General features: G+C 47.6%; 1 protein-coding gene across 1 annotated transcript in view; it reads left to right on the forward strand.

Moving 5' to 3' along the window:
- The first annotated feature begins 2,616 nt into the window (after window positions 1–2,616).
- Window positions 2,617–24,442, forward strand: part of KLHL21 (kelch like family member 21) — a 42,749-nt gene continuing 20,923 nt past the window's right edge. Inside the window, exon 1 of the mRNA XM_083162957.1 lies at window positions 2,617–2,880. The gene's annotated coding sequence lies outside the window, so the exon portion shown is untranslated. The remainder of the gene's footprint in view (window positions 2,881–24,442) is intronic.

Genomic DNA, 24,442 nt, shown 5'->3' on the forward strand with positions numbered 1-24,442 from the left:
ATGCAGTCCGATACCAAGGGCCTATTCACTTATTACCCATGGGGCTGTTCTATGCAATCTGTAACTGTAGGATAACTGCTGTGACTATCTGCATTAGAATTGTTCCGCCCGCTCACCCTGGAACACTGGTCAAACACTGAATCAGCATGTCGGAGCTTTAATGAATAGGCTGTAATTGCACTTTCCATGCATAACAAGGTAAGCGGAAGTGTGAGCAAGCCATTAGGGCCAGCCCCAGTGCACACCTTACACTATGACCACTTTATTGTTTCTGTTGCACTAATCACACGATCACACCCAGCCCACAGTTGAAGGACAGGCCGGGTGTGAATGGCAGGGAATCCTGGGTGCTCCCTGCATTCACAATTTCAGGTCTGCTAAGTGTTTTATTTTTAAACAACAGTAATTACTCCTATCATATACCCATTTAGCCCAGCTGAAAGTGCCTGTTGCAATAACCTGTTTATATAGCAATCTTCAGCATTATGTGATAAATAGGGGCCCTTACAAACTTTTGCTATTGGGTCCACATGTATCTAGTTACGCCACTGGACTTATCCCTACGGTCAGAAAGGGTATGGGTCATACGGTCGACAAGAGGAAGGTCGACATGCATTACGTAGACCACTGAAGGTCGACATGCATCAATGTCGACACACCTGAAGGTCGAAACATGCATTAGGTCGACAAGGGCAAGGTCAACAGTCAAGAGGTTGACATTGAGGTTTTCATTTTTTTGTCCCAAATGTCGACAAAGTCGACATTGACACTGTAACATTGCAGCATGTCACCTTGTGTGACTCGCTGCTATCGCCATGCTTCGGGCACACTATTTTATTCTCTCACCATGCCCTAGTGGATAGTAGGGCATGAAATAGAGCCTGTCGGCACATGTCGGCTCAAAAAAAAGTGAAAAACCCCATATTGACTGTCGACCTAATGTAAGTGTCGACCTAATGACCCTGTCAGCCTAACTCCATTTCGACCTTCAGGTGTGTCGACTTTCATGCATGTAAACCTTGAGTAGTCAACCCAATGCAAGCCGACCTTCCTCTTGTCGACCTAATGACCGTATATGGTAAAAAAAAAAGGCCTTTTCTTTGTATGGGCTTAATGGGCAGTTGTCCAGGGGGCCCCAAGATCGTAGGGGCCTGTCAGCAGTAAACCCACCTCCCCCTGCCCCCCAATATTAGATAAACCCTATCTCTCCCCCCCTAACCCCCCCCCCCCCCCCTCCCAAGAGTCTAGAGCTGTGAGCAATTCACTCCCATTAGGGTCATGTACCATAGAGGCACGCTGGGCAGCTGCCAGGGCACCACAATCATGGGGTCGCCAAACAGTGGTGTTCATACATCAGAGTGGTGAGGCAGCCGTTCAATATATGAGGCCATGTAGAGAAATGGCGCAGAACCGCAAGAAGGGCAACTTATGATATTGAATTTGCCCATGGCCTACTATGCTGTTAAGACAGTCCTGCTGTCAGATAAGGTTAGGTTGGCAAATAAGGAAGTGCAGCTGCATATGGGGAGTGGTGAAGAGTCACAGGGGTGTGTTCAGAATCTCCACCTTGCTGAGCTGCCCCCTGCCCTGCTTTCTTTCCTGAGATAATGCTGTTCAGACCTGCAGCGAATGGGACGTTTCATTAACCACACACAGGGGGGTGCCGGACGGGTTCCCGACAGTCGGGATCCCAACAGTCGTTTACCCGACGTCGGGATCCCGACTGTCAAAACGGGGACAGCCGGGTGCCCGACGGCCACTCGCTATTTTCCCTCGTGGGGGTCCACGACCCCCATAGAGGGAGAATAGAATAGGTGGCTCGCGTAGCGAGCCACCGTGCCCGCAAGGGGCTTTTTTGCGCTCGCCATGCTGTCTGACTTCGGGCAGTCGGGATCCCGACATCTGGATAATAACTGTCAGGATCCCGACTGTCGGAGTCCCATACCACACCCACACAGGGGATTTATCTATTTGGCTTGGTCTGCAATGGCTATGGGACCCATTTATGATGGACTGCATATTCAATGCGATCTGGGCATGATTTTTACTACCCAGGATTGCATTGCAATATGCGATCGTATCGGCGACACCCACAGCGACAGAGGCACTAAAAGGTACCCACAAAATCCATAACAGAGGCGAGAAAGCAGTCCCAATATTACAAAGCCCATTTCCTTGCAGCAAATGTCCTCGACCCGCGGGTCATTGTGTAGGGGTCGTAGCCAATATGATGAGATTACATTGGTCATCATCCCATTGTTATAATGATGGGTCTATTTCTATGTGGGGCCATAGACCCACCCGTGCCATTGTTGTTCTGGCCATGCATGTGTCCAAATGAAATAGGATCATTTTATATTATAATAATGACTATATATAGCCATAAACCAATGCTGTATGCACCCTGTATGGCTAATCTGCTTCTGACAAGTGACCCTGTGTAAGTGCAGGACCAGCCCTGAGCCAGTGTGACTCCTCCTCCCAGCTGTCAGAATGGGCTGACACCAGTGCTAGCTGCCTGCATTCCAGGACAATGCTTCGCTTTCAGCTGGGTTATACCATCTGCGCCACATTATGGGGGAGCAACACATTCATGAACTTGTATAATATACAAAATCCTCTGTTAGTTAGGCCTATTGTGTACCAGGTATATTTATAGAGTGTAGTATGAGCCATCAGGGGCCGATGACTTGGTGATGGGGGCATGCCATTGGCGGATTATTGGAGGGGTGACAGCAGCTCCCCCTCCCCAGGTACAGTGTGGTGTCCTCAGTGTAATAACACTGGCTGGCTGATCAGAAATAGCTGCTACAGGGACAGGAATGTGAGGACGGTTATCGGGCTCCGTGTTCCAAAGGCACTGCAGCACAGAGGACCTGTGTGAGTATCAATACATAGATGCAATGTAACAGATACAATGTAATAGCAACACGCATAGATGCAATGTATCCACACAGCACACACACAATGTAGCAGCACAACAAATAGATACAATGTAACAGTTGGCATCCTCTTCATGCAGTGCAATGGGCATTACATTACAATGGCCATTACTTTGCAGACCACTGTCAGGGTGCATTAGACCTTATGGGGACCTGTCTGCTATGTTCTCCCCTTGTAAGTCTGTAATATACAAAGTGACTGGTTGTGAGTAAAGCAAAAAAGTAACTTTGTACCTGGACCAAACCATATTGTATTGAGAGGGAAGTTTGGTTTCTTTCCTTTCTTTTATGCAGGGTAAATACTTGCTGTTTTTGCATGCAGCCCACCAATGTCAATGCTGGGCTGCATTCCTCTGTATAATACCCCTTTCACCCGCCAGGTTGATGACATGTGGACCGGGGTCGAGGTTCGGTATGAAAGCACCAAAGCTTATAACCTGGGTTGACCAACTTGTCAATTTGAGCCGGGTTACTAGAACGCTGATCGCCGTATGTATAATGGGCGACCCGGGCTTATTGTGAAAGCATCTGATCCGGCTTAGCCATGTGAAAGGGCTATCAGTCTGCCGCTGGAAAAACATTAGCTAGCCAAATACACGAACGGGCTTATTATATCTGTGAGCAGGTGAAAAATCATTTAATGGTTGTCGACTATCAACGGATTTTTCTCCTGTACGGCCGCATCCGAATGGATGTATGTGTCATCGGCCATTCGCTCAGCAAAGGGGGACGGGCGGAATTTAACTGCTCCGTAAGAGGCAAATTTACGCTGCTTACCACGCCAAGCTGACTGACCCCCTTTATCTCTGTCTGCTTTATCTCTTTATCCAATGTTAGATGAAGCTATTCGATTACACCAAGGCTGTGTCAGAGTAGCATAGAACATTGTTGCTACAATCTATATAAAATACACCGTCACCTAGAGAACAGCCAGAAGTAACAGTTTGTAAGTAGTTTTCCACCATGCATATTCGGCAACAAAGCATTGCAACCCAGCGGGTAATTAAGAACACCCTCTTTAGCATCCTGCAATGCTTTTTGTTTTGTTACGTGTGTGTGTGTGTGTCCTACTACTTTTATAATGGTTGCAAAGCTTTTATCTATCTTCTCTCATTGGTATATTAGAATCTGTGCTGGATTACAAAATAGGCACAGTAGGCTCCAGTCTATGGGCCTCACACATTGTAGGGGCCCCGACAACAGATCAAAATCATATTGATTTGATATTGACAGAAAATGACAATCAAGCTTTCTTGAATTATTTCTAAAAAATATAATAAAAGAATCAACTCAAAACGTTACATTAGAGACTCTATATTAATAGCTGATTTTCTCTATGATTTACATACATATTTACAATACATACACCATAGAGCTCAGATTCACATTACAGTTTCCAGATCATAGACTGTTGGTTGGTACAGTTTTTTAATTTAAGGGGTAGATTTATTAAGCTCGGTGAAGTGATAAAGTGTCTGTTTTTTATCACCAGCCAATCAGCTTCTTCCTGTCATTTTTCAAACCAAGCCTGTAACTTCACAGGTAGGAGCTGATTGGCCGGTGATAAAAACCAGACAGTTTATCACTTCACTGAGCTTAATAAATATGCCCCTGAGTCAGAGATCATTTGTGACGAGAACACCGCAATTTTGACTGCCTAGGTGCATCAATAGGGTTTAACACAGCACTGATTAGAATAAGTGGTACTTATGTATTATCTGGGCTCCCATGTTAAATGCACCCCATTTTTTCATACCCCTACTATCCAACTACGCATGGAGTGGATTTTATATAGTGTGGCGAGGGGACGCGGTCTCATAGGAAAAATGGGAGCCCAGATATTACATAAGTACCGAATAAGTCTATTTTCATGGGTATGGGTCATTGGGTCGACACTATTTATGTCGACATGCATTGGGTCGACCAAGGAATGTCAACAGGCCTTAGGTCGATACCTGAAATAGGTGGACATGGCTACCGTCGGAAAGTTGACACAAGCATTCGGTTGACAATTAGGTCGGCAACCAAAAGGTCGACATGAGTTTTTCACTTTTTTTCCCTGAATGTCGACATGGACACGCCTAAGTGTACCACGTCCCTTCGTATGGCTCATTGCGCTTGCCCTGCCCTCTTTCTTTGGATTTCAACTTCTCGGTCTCACAGTCAAATTAAGAGTAGGACAATAAAGGAATCTGCCTTTCACCATGCTCATACCAAATTTAAGTACCCCCATGGAGAGGTGTCTGCGGGGCCACTCCCTAATTCCATCATTAATTGATCAATCTGCTCTTGCCAATGTCAAGAGTGAACTGAGGAGGAGACGTGGGAAACCTTCTACAAGTGGAACAAGTGGAGTTGTTGCCAGTAGCAACCAATTAGATTCTAGCACTCATGTTCTAGATTTCACTAGTTCCGGGGTGTGAAGCTTCCTACCCTCCGGCTGTTGTGGAACTGCACATCCCAGCATGCCCTGCCACAGTTTTAACACTCCCCAAAAGAAAATCTGTGGCAGGGCATGCTGGGATGTGTAGTTCCAGAACAGCTGGAGTGCCGCAAGCTGTACCTGTACAAGATACACAGGGGTACATTTACTAAGATAGGAATTCTATTGACGATGGAATGTTGCCCATAGCAAACAACTAGATTCTACTTCTTAAGATGTGTATACACGGTGGCGATTTCAGCACATATCGCTGGCATTATGGTCGCTGAGGGACCATATTGCCAGTGATTTGTTTGTGCTGTCGACGATAAATCGCCAGGTGCGTGCTCCCGTGTGCAGCTGTTTCCCTGCCTCTTCCCCCGGCAGAGTCTCCTGTTCATCAGCGACCATCTCTGGTCCCTGATTAAAAGGAGACACTGAGCAATATATTGCTGCGTGTGTACTCAGCTTTATTTATTTTGCACCTTTTAGAAGATAACAGATATAATCTGATTGGTTGCTATAGGCAACATCCCATCTTCAATAGATCTCCCATCCTGATTGGTTGTTCTAGGAAATGCATCATACCGACCTCTTTAGAAGGTTTATACATCTTCTTCTTAGTATATAAGAACTTTCTTCTGGCCCCGGTTGAATCTGGAGAAAACAAAATCTTTGGTACTTTGCAGAGAGTACTTGGTGGTTTTGTTGACAGCTTGCCTGGCATGCTCACATCAGATGTGGCCAGTGAAATGCCAATTGGGCTGCTGGCAGAAGATAATCTTCCAGCAGCCGCCAGTCTCTGAGCACCATCCTTGTACCCTCCCCCAGTGGCAGACGGGCAGCCTACTTTGGAAATGCAAATGAGGAGGCTCTCAGCCTCCCACTGTATAACGGAGGTCTGCAGAGAGGAGCAGCCATCGGGGAAATACAAAGCTGCAAGGCCCCAATCATCAATGGTCCGATATATCACCAACAAATATTAAAAGTTTATATTAACATTTTTTTTTTAAACATGCTGCAATTCAAGGGTGACAAATATATATTTTTGCAGCCTGGCTGATTTCACACATAGGGCACAATTCAGACCTGCTCGCTAGGCTGCATGTTTCTGCAGCCTAGAGAGCAGGTTAACACCGCCCCCTGACGAATGCACACCCAAGTGCAGTGTTGCGAATGTATGTGTATGCATACACAACAAGGAGAAATCATTCGATGGTTAGTTACCATCGAATGATTTCTCCTGCCGTGGACGGTGCTTGCAGCCGCTGTGTGACCCAGAAGTTACTTATAGATGCAATTTTGCCCCGAGCAGGGAGGGGAACGGACAGAGTTTCTATGGGCGCGACCAATGTTTTTGTAACCACGCCCATGAAACGCTGGGGTTCCACCGCGGATTGCCCTCTGCCTGTCACTCAGGATGTGAGCGCCTTGGAGAATGAAAAAGTTGCCAAAAGCTCACGCAGCCCCCCAACATTGCTGGAGAGACCAAACTGAATCGGCCCCATAGTCCACAGATGTTGGACAGCTTTATTTTTACTCTGCCTTGAGATTAGAGGTAGGACATGCCCCTCTCCCTCCTCTAAATCTACAATTGCTGCTCCACCTCCCCCTCCAGTGCAACAGGTTTTTACCAAGGTACAAGGTGCTCTGTTTTTCCCCCAACTCAGAATCACTTGTGTCTGTGTCTGCCGGTGTTGTCCAATCACTTTGCCTGTGCTGGGAAATTCAAATGATCCCTCAACTGCTAATTTACATGCCACTTCCCACAATGCTCTCCTGCAGAGGAAGCCAGCACTCACTGTGCTCTGTTTTTTTTTTTTTTTTTTTTTGAGGCAGGTTGTCTGGACATAGAGCATGGTGCTCCTCAGCATGTCTGGTGTTTGAGGGGAATTAGTGTATCTTGGCTGTCTCTTGTGGCCATGAATAAAACTGCACATAACTAAACTAGAGCCAGCTCATGGTTTAACTTTAACCCCTTAGGTCACAAGCTGCAACATGTGGATCTATCAAATCCACTATCCACTTTCAGAATTTAAATACACATTACAGTGTTCAAGATACAGATGTCAGCATGGTGACAGAAGACTGAGACTGTTTTATTTATGTATTACCGGTTACTTATATAGCGCACACATATTCCGCAGCGCTTTACAGAGAGAATATTTTAACATTCTCATCAGTCCCTGCCCCAGTGGAGCTTACAATCTATGTTCCCTACCACACACACACACACATTCTAGGGTTAATTTGTTGGGAGAAAATTAGCCTACCAGTATGTTTTTGGATTGTGTGAGGAAACCGGAGTACCCGGAGGAAACCCACGCAAGTACGCAGGGAATATACAAACTCCACACAGTTAGAGCCATGGTGGGAATTGAACTTCATGACCTCAGTGCTGTGAGGCAGTAATGCTAACCATTACACCATCCGTACTGACTATGACATACTGGAGGGTTAACTGGCTGCTGACACATGTACATTTTTTTCGAATCCCTTAGCTGTGAATGGGATTGCAAGCGATCTATTGTATGTAAAAGGATCACACACAATATTTTATGTGATCGAGCTGCCGGTCCATCTCCTGCGACCAGCCCTCTGCTCTGGCCACGCCCTCAAATGCCATCTCTCCCATGGCTCCACCCCATCCCTTTCTACGCTGGGCAGCAGACCCTCCCCTCTGCCTCACTGAGCTGGCAGCCCTCACCTGGAGAGGGCAGCCAGAAAGTAGGCAAGTCTGCTTCACCCCCTTCCCTGGTTGAACGCTAGTGCTGGCCACATACTCACTGTTTGTTTGGCAATCGGGATTTCAGTGCCGGCATCCTATTTGATGTTGAGATGTCGGCGCCAGTCTCCTGGCTGTAGTTGGGATGACAGCATTGGTATACTGAATGCCGGGATCCTGACAGTAGGGATGCTGACCCCAACCCCTCTATATATATATATATATATATAATGTTAGGGAATATAGAGTGCAAGCACTATAGGGTCAGGTACTGATCTGAATGACTATAGACTGGGTAATATTTACACACTGTATAATTACCTTAAGAATTTGTTTGTCAGATGCACTCTACCAGAGCTTGTATCTAGCCAATGATAAGAGGTATGGGTAAAAACCGGACCCAGGCAAGACCACGGACCGCCAGACTGGATATCAAAATCTGCTGTCCAGAGCTTGTGGTGTCCTGTCCGGGGGTGTCCAGTCCGGGGGTGTCCTGTCGGACCAGACACTACAATAAGTTTACCTCCCAGCTTTACAGATTTAGGTGGGACGTATGTACGTCCTTATCTCAGTTCCTCAGCCTTAAACGCTGGGCAATACGGGATGTGTATATTTTGATCCTTTATCTCCTTAAGAAACTTTGCACAAAGTCCAATAATTTAATCAATGTGGTTCATTACGGAAATCTGGCTGAGCGCCTTTCACACATCTGCACCTCGGCAATTTCAAAAACTTTGTTATAAGACGTTGATCTGATCAATATTAAATTAGTTTATTTTTGCAGAGACCTGCACTGTATGAATGAATTGGTGTTTATAGTTCATTAATACAGCCCATACAATCCACATGAAATAAACTCTGTTGTTAAAAGGATTACATGCAGTTTGGTAGCTATCATCATAGTAGATCACCCCTGTGATAGGCCAACCTGACCTAACCTCTGTACCTGTATGGTTCAGGAAACCAACAGTAATTACTGTCTGGATCAGATGTTGCCTGAAGATCTGCTCGTCCAATGCCCTTGATCTGCTGACTTGTGCTATAATTGGCCATTGTTGACACACCCTTAATGCTATCTAGTCCCCATGTGAACCAGGCAATTGGTCCAGACGAGTGATGTTGCTTCACAGACCTCATATGGACTGACTTCTTGTTTGTCTGGTTGCCTGGGCTTTCGGTGTTTGTGCTTGTCTGGTTGCCTGGGCTTTCGGTGTTTGTGCGTACTTACTGGTGTGACCTTAGGGTTGTATCATTCCTATGTTGTTTATGCTGCTTGTGGTGTAGCATTTTTGTGATGACTCTAAGCTTTTAGATTGTTTAAAAGAAGACATACTATATATCCTATATGTTCCCTCCACCAGGGAAGCTCCCGGGTGCTTCAAGGGGAATTGTCTGCGACTTCTCCCCTCACGCTGTTCTATGGCACTGAGCTCTGGCTTGTCTGTGCTCTGATCTGTTCCAGAGTTTCACTTGTGCCCAGAGGCGTAACTAGATATTCGTAGGCCCCATAGCAAAAGTTTGTAAGGGCCCCCTATTTAGCAACTGATGGTGATAAATGTATGCAAAACATATTAGTTTGACAGCAAAGATGGGCCCCCTTCAGCTCTGGGCCCCATAGCAGCTGCACCCCCTGCTCCTATGGTAGTTACGCCCCTGCTTGTGCCTCTTTGAATTAGACTCCATCCCACACATCTGCTCTACAGTCCTTAATAGCGCCTCCTGCTGCCAGCCTTTAGAGACCACATCACGTCAAAGTTTGGCAGAGTGATAAGGGGCATACACACGTAGAGATGTGTGCTAAGCAATTTCCTCTGTCCAGATTGCCCATGGAGAGCACATACACATGCAGAGATTTGTGCTAAGCAATTTTGCTCAGGATGACGTAGATCGCCATCGCCCATTCTGTACACACAGAGAGATTTGCAGTCACTTGCTAAGCAATTTGACTAGTTTTTGACTGCACGCACTGACAACTAGCGGGCAATAGGGACTTGTGGTACTGCACATCACCATTGCTCAGGGGCATACACACATATGCCCCTATATAATTTTAGTCTCTGCGTACCTTTTTGCCTTTTTACTCTCTCTCAGATTCTGACACTTTATATAAAATATACCAGAATATAAGTTACTATGGGAAACGTATTCACAAAGGTTGCAGAAGGATTGCCTTGAAGTTTAGATTTAAGATGGTGTCTGGCAGGGGGTGTATGTACACTGCGTGCAAGGACGACGCCCAATTATGTGATGACCTGTATCGCTGGTATCCAGCTTCTTGTGAGATATTCTTGCCCACACACGGCATTGCTGGAGAATGCGGGCAGGCTGATTGGATACAAATGATTCTATTTTTCTTCGCTCCATGCAGTGCAATGTAATCTCTCTGCTTGACCACACGGTGTCTGATTTGTGGCCAATAAAATAAGGGTTTGCATATACAGAGCGCAGGAGGATTGAGACGGAACTCTGTGAATGTGCTGATAGACATAAGCTCTCCCCAAATGTGGGCAGTAGTGACTCGTCTTGCTTCCTGTTGATACATCTACAGTGTCTAGATAGGTCGACATGAGATTAAATTATGTCTGTCGACATGGACAACATATAAATGAACTGTGTCCCCTCGCCATGCTTCAGGCACACTATTATATTCCCCCTCAACATCCAATGGGATGGTAAAGTATGAACAAGTCCTAATCGACCTAATGACCGCATACCATAATGGGGGTCCATGTCGACAATGACATCAAAACAGTAAAAAAACTCATGTCGACTCCTTTGTCTACCTTTTGACCCTGTCGACCTTTTTGGGTAGACCTGTTGACTGTCTATCTAGACAATGACTATCCACACTCACTCAGCTGGGGTATACCAGCATCAGAATGGTGCATGATGGGCCCACTGGGGGTATGCAGTGATAGAGACCCATGTAGTGGATGGGTCCATCCTCCAGAGCATAATTGCCTACCTTTCCAAAAGCTGCGTGAGGCTCACGATTTTTGGGGTAGCCTCGTTCAGCACTGAAAGGGTAGGTTACTCTCCCGCTCCTGGCTTACTTCCTAATGAAGGGGGAGGGCTGGGGATAAATTCATTGCACACTCTGTCTTTATTATGGAGGCGTGACCAAAATATGCGATTGTGTAATTTAGCCCCTCCTCCTACCTGGAAACTTGTGACTGGCAGGCATTTCCCATATTTGGGGCGGGGCCTAGTGACATCACTGTCCCGTCAGCCACCCGAAGTAGAGGCAAAAAATGTAGGCAAGTATGGTCTGGAGGCTTGGCTAAGCAATAGAGTGCCTGTCTCACTGTCCTACCCACGAACCGCAATGCCCCGCAGCAGTGAATAGTAGTAGTTTGTTTATTTATAAGGCGCCACAAAGTGTCCGCAGCCGTACATAGCACACAAATTACAAGGTAACGTACAGGGTGTGTTCATAAAATATAGCATAAATAGGGGTATAGCTGATAGAACTAAAATCAGCATCAGTTCTGAAGTAGGTGTCGAAATTGTCGAGGAGACTGAAGATAAAGTAGAGGAAGGGAAGAACAGGGCAGGAACACTGGTGAGGTAAAGAGGTAGGGTGAGTACGTGAGGAAGGAGGGCCCTACTCATCAGAGTTAATGTTGATGATGTTGAGTAGATGATGTGCACATTCTCAGGAGTCCCGACTTATCCAGTTTATGAGTTTATTGTGACAACACTGAGGCATGAGACACTACATCATAGCTGCCTACCCTCCTGCATTCTGCAGGAGACTCCCTGAAATAGCAGCAATCTCCCTCTCTCCCTCATTAGTCTAGCAATCTCCCTCATTTCACCTAGCCCACATTACACTGTTACATTTTTGGGCCAAAAAGTAATGAAAAAGAGATACAGTTACATTGAATCATCAGCACCATTTCCCAGCACTTTAGAAATTATAGTAGCTATTACCAACTGCTTTAGGGCTCATCTACATTTGGATATAAGTAATTTTAAATTACACAACCACGCTTCTAGGTGCCATGTTCACAATCTCTTTTCACAATCTCTCCATATATGGAACTAGACACTCCCTTTGGGTGGAGCATGACACGCCCCCCAATGGTATGTAACTATAATCTCCCTGAAACTAGTTTTCTCTTTCAATGGTCCTGGTGACACAGCTCAACACTGGGATGTAGGAGGGTCCGAAGGAGCCAGGCACCTATCCTAAAGTTTTAGAGGGTAGGCTCCTCCCCTACTGCATCCCTGGACTCTTCAGTTCGTGTTAGGTGCCCACTGGAGTGGGTGCTATTCTAAAGGGCTGCAGGAGCAGCCGAAGAATTAGAGTAGTTAGGGGATTTTTATTATTTTATTAACTTTTACCCTAGCTAGGTAGGCACAGTGTGAGGATTCTCATAGTGAATCCTCACACTGCTTGCGCAGCAGGAGCTGACAGAAGCGCGTCCTGTCAGCTCACTGTGCACAAGGGAGACACTGTCTGGTCCCCCTGTGCAGCGCTTATAGCCTTTTCTAAAAGGCTGCCTGGGCTCCGGAGTACCCTGAAACTGGCTCCACGTTTAGGTGGGGATCATGGGGGACAGGCGCTCCGTGATGGCGGCGGCCATTTTATGCGGAGCTTACACGCTGAGCTCCTAGATGAGAGGACAGCAGCGTTGTGACAGGCATGTTCCAAGTGATCCCCATTTGAGGGGGAGACACTGGAACTAGGAAATCCTACCTAAGGAGCGGCTTGCTGGGGGTGGTTGGCGCCAAAAGGTCACGGACCCCGCAGCAGCAGGGACCTGTGGTCTCTTCCTTCACTCTGACTTTGGCGCCTTTCAGAACGCTTGCAGCGGAGCTGAGCTGGCTTACTGATCCTGGCAGAGTGACTTGGATTTCCTGGGCATCGCTTCCCCGCAGTTGAAACCAACAGACAGATAAGTGATTGGGTGCATTGCCTCTGTATAAACGCTTGTACATTGTTTGCACTGTGTATACTGATAGATATACATTTATCACTTGCATCATGTCTGAGCATCAGGCTGTGGTTTTGGGGGAGGGAGCCCTTAATGCACTGAGCGCGTGCAATGTTTGCACACAAAAGTTTGTCCCTGAGCAGATGGCCAAGGGGGGCTTATGTATTACTTGCGCTGATGTGAGACCCATGGGCAGTGATCCCCATAGGGCAGAGCATATGGAACCTGCGTGGGCCAGGGCCCTAGGCAGGTCAGTAAACGCTTTGGTGCAGCTTTTGGACAGGCAGAGTGATGGGCTGGTAGAATCACAGAGACCTATGCCATCATCTCAGCAGTCGTCTGGCTCCTTGCCTCTTACCCAGGCAGATCCTGCACTTATCCAGGTGATGCAGGATACTGCAAAAGGGATTAACAGGTTCAGTGAAATGCTGGACAAAATGGATGATGTGGCAGGGACCCCTAGAAGGTCTTATGCTTTAACTACTGTGGTAGATGAAGAGGAAGGAGAGTATACTGACATCCCCTGGGATCAGGGTGATGATTTGGAAGAGAACTCTGCTGCTGGTATAGAGGATCTCATTGTAGCTGTGAAGCAGGCTTTAAAGCTGACTGTGGAGGATAAGACTCCTGTTAAAGGTGTTTTTAAGCGACAGCGGAAGGAGGCTGTTACTTTTCCTTCAGATGAGGGGTTACAGGAATTGTTAGAAAGGGCTTGGAAAAATCCTGATAAGAGGCTTCAGATGCCAAAACGATTCCTAAATCTGTACCCCATGCCAGAGTCTCATGCGGAGCTCTGGGAAAGGGTCCCAGTTGTGGACGCTTCAGTGGCACGTTTGTCCAAGGCTACTGTATTACCAGTACAGGGCGGTGCAGCTTTTAAAGATTCTGTGGATAAAAAGCTGGAGGGAAACCTCAAGGCTATCTTTGAAGGGGTGGGGTTTACCTTACGACCCCTTATTGCTTCAGCCTGGGTTTCTAAGGCCATGATAGAGTGGGCTGGTGAATTATGCACCATGCTGCAGGCTGACCCGGGTGCATTACTGCTTGCAGAAAAGATTAAGGCAGCAGCAGAATATGCAGTTGAAGCAGAGGAGGAAGCTATTAAAATGGCAACCCGAGTGTCCACAGTCTCCATTAATGCCAGGAGAGTGCTTTGGCTTAAAGCCTGGGAAGCAGACAATGAGTCCAAGAAGGCTCTGGAAACATTAGCCTTCAAAGGAAAGGTACTCTTTGGTACCGAATTAGAGGAGATTATAAAACAGGCCACAGGCGGCAAAAGTACATTCCTGCCGGCCTCCTCAGCAAAGCAGATGTCCAGATTTTCTGCTTTTAAGCCGTCCTTTCGGCCCTCCCCTAGAGGTGGTGCGTCCTTTCGAGGACAGTCTTTCAGGGGAAGGTTTCAGCCCTCTAGAGGCAAGACACAAAAGTCAAAATTTGGCTCTTTTCACAAGAAGCCTGCCAATAAAGGAGAGGATAAACCCTCTGCATGACTGTCAGGGGCTCTGCCCGACAGTGACAAAAGTGGGCGGGCGTCTCACACTCTTCAGGGACGCTTGGGCTTCTCTAGACCAGGATGCCTGGGTGCTAGACATCATAACACAGGGTTACAAAATCCCTTTCAGAGGGCCACCTCCGAAGAGGTTCATTCCCACATCCTTACCAAAGGAGGCACGGCTGCGTACAGCTCTTGTGAGAGCAGCGCACTCCCTTTTGGAAAAAGGGGTGGTGACACTAGTCCCCAAGACAGAGTGGAAGAAAGGCTTTTACTCCACGCTGTTCCTGGTGCCCAAACCAGACGGGTCTTTCAGACCAATACTAAATTTGAAGTCTCTAAATGTTCATTTATGGGTAGACCATTTCAAAATGGAGTCTCTACGGTCAGTACTCCTGAGTCTGGACCAGGGAGAATTTTTGGCGTCCATGGATGTCCAGGACGCATATTTGCACGTTCCTATACACCCGGAGCATCAGACCTTGTTGAGGTTTGCCATAGGAGACCTGCATTTACAATTCCGGGCGTTACCCTTTGGGCTAGCAACCGCGCCAAGGGTATTCACAAAGATAATGTCAGTAATGGCGGCGGTGCTGAGGCTCAGGGGAATCACAGTAATACCCTATTTGGACGATCTCCTGTTCAAAGCAGAGTCAGCAGCCATGCTGCAGAGTCACTTGGCAGAGGCCATCAGTTTTTTGCAGGCTCACGGCTGGATTTTAAATTTGCAAAAATCTCAGTTGGTACCGTCACAAAGGCTCCAATTCTTGGGAGTCATACTGGACACCCATCTTCATCGGGTATTCCTCCCGGAGGTAAAGGCCAGGGATCTGGTCACCCTAGTCCAGGAGATTCTCAGGGCTCAGAGCATTTCAGTATGGAGGTGCCTCAAGCTCCTGGGGAAGATGGTGGCGTCATTCGAGACGCTTCAATTTGCCAGGTTCCACTCTCGGAGGTTCCAATGGAACATTTTGTCAGCTTGGTCAGGAGACACTTTGACCATGAAATCCGAGATGATAGTGCTGTCTTCGGACACCCGAGAATCCTTGAAATGGTGGACAGAAGTAGATTCCCTTCAGTGGGGTCGGTCATTACAGACCTGGGACTGGTTGATAGTAACTACCGACGCCAGTCTCAGGGGCTGGGGGGCAATAGTCCTGGATCTCAGGCTTCAGGGCCTGTGGACGGCAGAGGAATTAGCGTTACCAATCAACATCTTGGAGCTGAGAGCTGTCTGGAAAGTCATTTCCTTGGCGGGAGACAGGTTACAGAACCTCCCTTTGAGGATTCAGACCGACAATGCCACAGCTGTGGCGTATCTGAATCACCAGGGAGGTACACGCAGCAAATTGGCCATGTGGGAGGTGTCCAGAATCTTCCTATGGGCGGAACAGAATGTTCCAGCTGTATCGGCTATATTCATCCCAGGAATAGAGAATATAGAAGCCGACTTCCTGAGCAGGGAGGAGCTCAAGGAAGGGGAATGGAGCTTACACCCTCAGGTGTTTCACCAAATCACTTCGATGTGGGGAACTCCGGATGTGGACCTGATGGCATCCAGGATCAACCGTCAAGTGCCCAGGTTCTATGCCAGAACAAGGGATCCACTAGCGGAGGCAGTGGATGCCATGACTATTCACTGGCAGGGAGATCTCCTTTATGCATTCCCACCAGTACCAATGTTACCGAGACTTCTGAAGAAAATACAGGGGCAGAAGGTTCCAGTGATCTTAGTGGCCTCGGATTGGCCAAGGAGATCCTGGTACTCGAGGCTTCAGAGGTTGTCTGTGGACTCATGGCGTCTACCTCTGAGACCAGACCTTCTAAGACAAGGCCCATTCAATCACCTGGATTCAGATCGATTGATTTTGACGGCCTGGCTATTGAAACCAACATTTTGAAAAGAAAAGGGTTTTCTGAGGCAGTAGTACAGACTATGATAAAAGCCAGAAAAGCTGTATCTTCGGCAAATTATTATAGAGTCTGGAAGACTTACATTCGATGGTGTGAGAGAAGAAAGGCTCATACATCTCATTTTAAGCTATCAAGAATGATGGAATCCTTACAAGATGGTTTTTCATCGGGCCTAAGCCTTCAGTCACTGAAGGTGCAGATTTCGGCCTTGTCCATCTATTTCCAGAAAAAGATAGCCATTTTGCCGGAAATTCAAACCTTTTTACAAGGAGTATCCAGGTTGAAACCTCCATACAAGCAACCAGTAGCACCTTGGGATCTATCACTGGTTTTGGAATGCCTTCAAAAGGCACCTTTTGAACCTTTAAGGTCGGCTGACTTTAAGTTTCTCACGTGGAAGCTAGTGTTTTTGTTAGCAGTAGCATCTGCTAAAAGAGTTTCAGAATTGGGAGCTTTGTCATGTAAATCTCCCTTCTTAATTTTTCATGATGACAGGGCTGTTTTAAGAACAGTGCCTCAGTTTTTACCGAAGGTGGTATCTACCTTCCATTTAAATCAGGAGATAGTTCTACCTGTGTTTCAACCCCCAGAGGGTTCTAAGAAAAGGGACAAGTTGAGAACTTTGGATGTTGTGCGTGCCTTACGCATATATGTGGACAGAGTGAAGAGTGTCAGGAAGACTGACACATTGTTGGTATTGTATGACGTACACAAAATTGGTTGGCCTGCATCTAAGCAGACTATTGCTAGGTGGTTGCGGTCTGTGATAGCCTTTGCATACACCAAAGTGGGTAGACCAGTACCGGCCAAAATAAATGCGCATACCACCAGGTCAGTTGCCACCTCTTGGGCGGTTCGACATGGGGCCACAGCTGAGCAGGTTTGCAGAGCTGCCACTTGGTCATCTGTTCACACATTTGCCAAATTCTATAGATTCCATGAGTTCGCGTCGGAGGACGCATCATTCGGGCGAGCAGTGCTGAGAGCTGCAGACCTGAGCGTACCCTCCCAAAGGACCGGCTCTGGAACGTCCCAGTGTTGAGCTGTGTCACCAGGACCATTGAAAGAGAAAAAGGGATTTTTGTAAGAACTTACCGTTCGAATCCCTTTCTCTGATATGGTCCTGGTGACACAGCGATCCCTCCCTTACGCTCAGTAAGTATGCCAGAAGTTTCATGATGTTCATGTTAAAATGGTTAAAAGTTAACAGTTTTCTGTTATAAAGTGTGCATATAATATGTGCAGGCGTTTGTACTGAGTTAATGTATTCCAGTGGCTTTGAAAGATGAACTGAAGAGTCCAGGGATGCAGTAGGGGAGGAGCCTACCCTCTAAAACTTTAGGATAGGTGCCTGGCTCCTTCGGACCCTCCTACATCCCAGTGTTGAGCTGTGTCACCAGGACCATATCAGAGAAAGGGATTCGAACGGTAAGTTCTTACAAAAATCCCTTTTTAAAAAGTAGGTAAGTATGCACTACATGCCTCATTAATGATATGATTTGTATATTGGTTCAGCCTTCAAAACAGTCTTCACTATGGTGCAATTGTACATCTTGTATATTCTTGTCATTATTCCCCCCTCCTGCGTCGCAGATATTGTTTAGCCCATAAACCGAAACCTAACTGTACTATACACTCCCCAAGTGGTTTTAGATGATCACTGTGAAAATAACTATCACTGCAGAGATCTCGCCCTGTAAATGCTCTCCTCTGTGTTGCAGTAATGGGAAATAAACCACAATGTTTGTGGACTAAGGCCAGCAGTGGGTGCCTCCATCGCTGCCAGCGCTGTTCATTAGCGATCTGAATAAGAGGCCTTGTTCAGTCATCTCAGCCTCCAAATACCCCGAAAAAATATCTTAAGCTCCAACACGTCTATAAAAAGACTGAAATATTCACGCTCTTGAAAAGATCAATTTTACACGTCCACATATTTCCTGTGACCACGTCACACACGGCTTTTTTCTAGTCTCTGTGTACAATAATAATTCGATGGTTACCTGCACACGTGTATCTTTTCATGTACATGTATCTGTGGTTTTAGTATATAGGGGCGTTATCACATACCTCCCAACTTGTGTCCCCGAAAAGGGGGCGGGGTGTATGCAAATGAGGGCGCGGCTTATGCTAATTAGCCGCGACCTCATTTTCATACGAGAATAGACGCTGTGCGCATGCGCACAGCGTCTATTCTACTAGATTGGGGGGTCTCCCAACTGCCACCCCCCGCAGCGGGACAATGCCTGCCGCGGGTGGGACGTCGGGCCAGGACCCGAAAATCGGGACTGTCCCGACGGAATCGTGACAGTTGGGAGGTATGTTATCGTAACTTTGTAGAGCCCATCGCAACATATTTTGGGGAACGCTGTTCAAATGCTTTTTTAGAGACCAGTTGTTCATTTTATGTCCCATAGTAGTGCCCTAGTTTGTTATGAACCACAGTAGTGCCCTAGTTTATGTTATGAACCACAGTAGTGCCCTAGTTGACATGATGCCACATTGTAGGGCTGGCAGTAAACATAATGTCACATATTATGCCCAATTCACATTATGACAATGTCCCCAGTTCATATTATGCCAGTCTGTAGTGCCTCCTATACATACAATGCCATATTAGAGTACCTTCAAGTTCAATTATGCCATGTTACAGTACCCACGTTCATATTATGTCACCCTCTAGTCTTGTACTTCCTTATAAAGTAATTATTATGTAACATTGCCTACAGTAATTATTATGTAACATTATAGTACCCTCCACATTAGGGATGGCCATCGATGATTAGAAATCATCGATGGTTGATGGCCGATGTCAAATAGTTTTGCCATCGATGGGGAGAACCAGATGGTTTCCCGCCATCGATGTAAAGCTTAAATGAATAGTTTTGTTTTTGCTGTTTCTCTAAAGTGCCAGGACATGGAGCATAGCTCAGCCCCTGACACCTGCGAAGCCCAACCCCCGCATTTTGATTGGCCCACAGGCCACTCAATCACAGAAAATGGATGACCATCGATATGCAAAAACCTTGATGGTCATCCATTGAATAGTTATACACTATCGATGGCCAGTTACACTTTTGCCATCGATGGCAAAGGCAACGATGGCCATCCCTACTCCACATTACAACCAGCAGAACACATTATGGCACATTACAGTGGCCTGCAGTTCAGATTATGCCACATTACAGTGCTGCGTTACCGTTATAGCATCCACTACACACACTTCTCACTGAAAATGTAATGTTATGTCACACAACTCAGGCTGGGCAATGGATCAGACACAGTTACTTAGCCGTCAAATCAGTGAAGTAGGTATGCAACTTTATAACCTTCAGGCCCCCCTAAGCCTCCAGGATCCATAGCAATGACAACCCCTGCACACACACTATAGTTACGCCCATGGTTACACGTGGAGGTTCTCCGTGGTATGCAATGATGCTGGCAGACTTGTTCTCCATAAATGTGTTCAAGTAAAGATGACTATGCAAGTTGGCATGTTTATTAGGAGGCACAATCTGAGGGGAAAAAAATAACCCAGAGACAGTATAAGAACACACGCATAGGCGTGCGCAGCACATTTTATTAGGGGGTGCACCGTCAAAGGAGCTCCACCTATTGGGCGTGTCAATCAGGCGTGTCTTCCGTCATCTGTTGGCACTCGCTACAATATAAAAAGTCTCTCAGCCACACCAAAATCTCCTGCCTATTTCCGTTTTCATCTTCTTATTACTCTGTACATACAAATACAGTCATAAACATATATGGACGACGGAGGTATTTAGTGATATGACAATGGTCCAGTACAATTAACAATGCAAACACACATATAATTGATTGATGGGCGCTTCTTCTGGTATTTGTTAGCGGCAGAGGTGTTCATAAGGTGGGGCACAGCATTGGGGGGTGCCTGTGCACCCCTAACACTCAATGCATACCTCCCAACTTTGAAAGTGCAAGAGGCGGGATGCTGCTGCTGCGCGCCTCGAGCGCGCTGAATTTTTTTGGGGGGGGGGGGGTGCCGCTATGGGGGCATGACCCAGAGGCTCTGTGAGCCTCTAGCCATGCCCCCAGCCCCCTGGCTGCGGGAATAGACGCTGTGCGCATGCGCACAGCGTTTATTCCCCGCTGCTTAGCAGCTGACAGGGGGGACTCCCAACAGCCCCCCACACCGCGGGACACTGCCGCCCGCGGGTGGGACAGCGGGACAGGTCCTGACAATCGGGACTGTCCCGATAAAATCGGGACTGTTGGTAGGTATGCTCAATGTGCTTACACCTATGAACACACGTGTGTAATAGATTCTTAGTCATACAGTAGTCAGCAGCAGTCTGGAAGTGGATGTGACTGCGGGACACACTCTAGATGACACATTACAATCCATTGGCCATGTTTTTCTAGGTAATAAGTTTGTCATCAGACAGCCCTGTCATTCCACACCCCCTAAATGACTACAGTCACATAACCGTCCGCTGCTGTCATACTGAGAACCACGGGAGAGGGCGGTTCGGACTGTGCACTCGCTGTCATTTCACAGGTCATCGTTGAAAAATGTGCTCAGCTTAAAATACTCTTTTAGCTCAGTCTCTTACATAACCCACAGGAGATTCCCGGCACCAATCTGATCATGTTCTCTTCCAATTGCTGGATATAGCCGGCTGACACCACTTGCAAAGTTGTAATGGATCCTCTAATACCTCTTTCACATCACTAAACCTGATTGTTATATAACCCGGTTTAGATTGTCATGTTGGTTAAACCGGGTTATTCATTTTGGTGATTTTACACTGCATCCCTACATCTCAGCTGTGTTGTGTACTAAGAATTGTGCTGGTAATTGTTACTTGTGATCAGTTTTAAGGTCCATACACATTGGGCGACTATGCCCAGCATGTATGGACAGCGATGATGTCAATCATCGCTGCGGGGAAAGGCGCTCAGTCCATACACACTGAGCGGCTTTCCCCCTGCCCGGCGCCGACGGAGGGGGAGGACGGCGGTGCATAGCGCAGTACTATGCAAAGCTGTCCTCAACGCCGCTCATCTGCTGGTATAACCAGCAGATGAGCGGCTTTCCCGGCGATGATGCGGGAGCGCGCGGCGCTCACCGTTCATCGCCAGGGCATACACACTGGGCGGCTTTGAGCTGAAAGCCGCTCAAACAGGCTGTTTTGAGCGGCTTTCAGCTCTAAGTCGGCCAGTGTGTTGCTGTTATGTTTAGTTCTGTGTACCCTGTACTGTTCTAATGTGTGTGTTATATGTACGGCGCTGCGTACCACTTGTGGATGTAATAATAATCTCGACCCGGCAACAACCCGGGTTATAAATTTGATGTGAAAAGGCTACACCTGTGCAATAGCAAGTCTGGAAAACATGAACTTTTGGTAGATCCCTTTATGTTTACACTACAGTATGTGTAGTATTGAGTTTGGACCCACCGGAATTTGAATCTTAAATCCGTTACATGCTACATGGTTTTGCCAAGTTAAGCTGGTTACACATTTAAAGATTTATCTCTCCAATCTGTCTGGTGGAAACAAAAACCTGGAAATGTAATTAATCAAATGACAATTAACCATTTGCTCTCAACTTCTGGTAAATGGACAGGACAATTGTTCTTATAACTCTATTAAATCAAACAGATTTAACTTATTTGTCTTTATCTGTACTATGATAGCTGTAGGGTGACCACTTCAACCCTTTAATTCCGGACACATATCAATTACACAGGTTCTGTGGCTGGCTGACTACAAGACTCCATTTCAGTTAGTTTTAATCAGCCACGGAACCTGTGCAATTAATATGAGTCTGGAATTAAAGGGATGAGGTGGTAACCCTAGATAGCTGCCCTGTTATGTACCTTTAGTGCCCTGTTATGTAGGTACCCCAGCCTTTGCTATGTATGCACCTCAACACATTGTTTTGTAGGTGCCCCAGCACTTTATGTGCCCATTTTAACCATGCACAAACAGGTCACGGGCAAGAAAACCTGAAATTAGAAAGTGACACCACTGCCAGGAATCATTGCGAGGATGTGACAGTCTTCACTTCATCCACAATTGGAGGCCCCAGGCTATTCCCACTAGATGGCAGCTGACTGTACATAGATCATGAGACAATACAACAAGTCAGATGAAATTGGAGACAGACCAAGGGTGAGGATGTGCAGTACAGACATGCAGAAAACTGAGCAGAGACCAGGTTAGGGTGTCACGCAGGGTGAGGGTTACTGCAGTAACCAAAATGAAGGTCCGGCCAGTAACACGTGATCAGGTGATCTCTGCTAAAGTACCAGGGCACTCTAATGTTACTGTGTATTGAGATTATGTTTAATCCACGTCAGCAGGTGCAAAAATAATATCCTACTTGTAGAGACTCTGCACTTGTGTGAGGGTACCGCAGAGTCAGGGAGCAGTGGTACTGATGGCAGTGACTGTACCGCAGAGTCAGGGAGCAGTGGTACTGATGACTGTGACTGTACCACAGGGGCAGGGAGCAGTGGTACTGATGACTGTGACTGTACCACAGGGGCAGGGAGCAGTGGTACTGATGGCTGTGACTGTACCGCAGAGGCAGGGAGCAGTGGTACTGAGGGTTGTGACTGTACCGCAGAGGCAGGGAGCAGTGGTACTGCTGGATGTGAGGGTACCGCAGAGGCAGGGAGCAGTGGTACTGATGGCAGTGACTGTACCGCAGAGGCAGGGAGCAGTGGTACTGATGGCTGTGTCTGTACCGCAGAGTCAGGGAGCAGTGGTACTGATGGCAGTGACTGTACCGCAGAGGCAGGGAGCAGTGGTACTGCTGGATGTGAGGGTACCGCAGAGTCAGGGAGTAGTGGTACTGCTGGATGTGACTGTACCACAGGGGCAGGGAGCAGTGGTACTGATGGCTGTGTCTGTACCGCAGGGGCAGGGAGCAGTGGTATTGATGGCTGTGACTGTACCGCAGAGGCAGGGAGCAGTGGTACTGCTGGATGTGACTGTACCGCAGGGGCAGGGAGCAGTGGTACTGATGACTGTGACTGTACCACAGGGGCAGGGAGCAGTGGTACTGATGGCTGTGACTGTACCACAGGGGCAGGGAGCAGTGGTACTGAGGGCTGTGACTGTACCGCAGGGGCAGGGAGCAGTGGTACTGAGGGCTGTGACTGTACCGCAGAGGCAGGGAGCAGTGGTACTGATCGCTGTGTCTGTACCGCAGGGGCAGGGAGCAGTGGTACTGATGGCTGTGACTGTACCGCAGAGGCAGGGAGCAGTGGTACTGAGGGTTGTGACTGTACCGCAGAGGCAGGGAGCAGTGGTACTGCTGGATGTGAGGGTACCGCAGAGGCAGGGAGCAGTGGTACTGATGGCAGTGACTGTACCGCAGAGGCAGGGAGCAGTGGTACTGATGGCTGTGTCTGTACCGCAGAGTCAGGGAGCAGTGGTACTGATGGCAGTGACTGTACCGCAGAGGCAGGGAGCAGTGGTACTGCTGGATGTGAGGGTACCGCAGAGTCAGGGAGTAGTGGTACTGCTGGATGTGACTGTACCACAGGGGCAGGGAGCAGTGGTACTGATGGCTGTGTCTGTACCGCAGGGGCAGGGAGCAGTGGTATTGATGGCTGTGACTGTACCGCAGAGGCAGGGAGCAGTGGTACTGCTGGATGTGACTGTACCGCAGGGGCAGGGAGCAGTGGTACTGATGACTGTGACTGTACCACAGGGGCAGGGAGCAGTGGTACTGATGGCTGTGACTGTACCACAGGGGCAGGGAGCAGTGGTACTGAGGGCTGTGACTGTACCGCAGGGGCAGGGAGCAGTGGTACTGAGGGCTGTGACTGTACCGCAGAGGCAGGGAGCAGTGGTACTGATCGCTGTGTCTGTACCGCAGGGGCAGGGAGCAGTGGTACTGATGGCTGTGACTGTACCGCAGAGGCAGGGAGCAGTGGTACTGCTGAATGTGAGGGTACCGCAGGGGCATGGAGCAGTGGTACTGATGGCTGTGACTGTACCGCAGAGGCAGGGAGTAGTG

This window comes from Crinia signifera, chromosome 19 (assembly GCF_055691185.1).
Source record: "Crinia signifera chromosome 19, ASM5569118v1, whole genome shotgun sequence".
Classification (NCBI taxonomy): domain Eukaryota; kingdom Metazoa; phylum Chordata; class Amphibia; order Anura; family Myobatrachidae; genus Crinia; species Crinia signifera.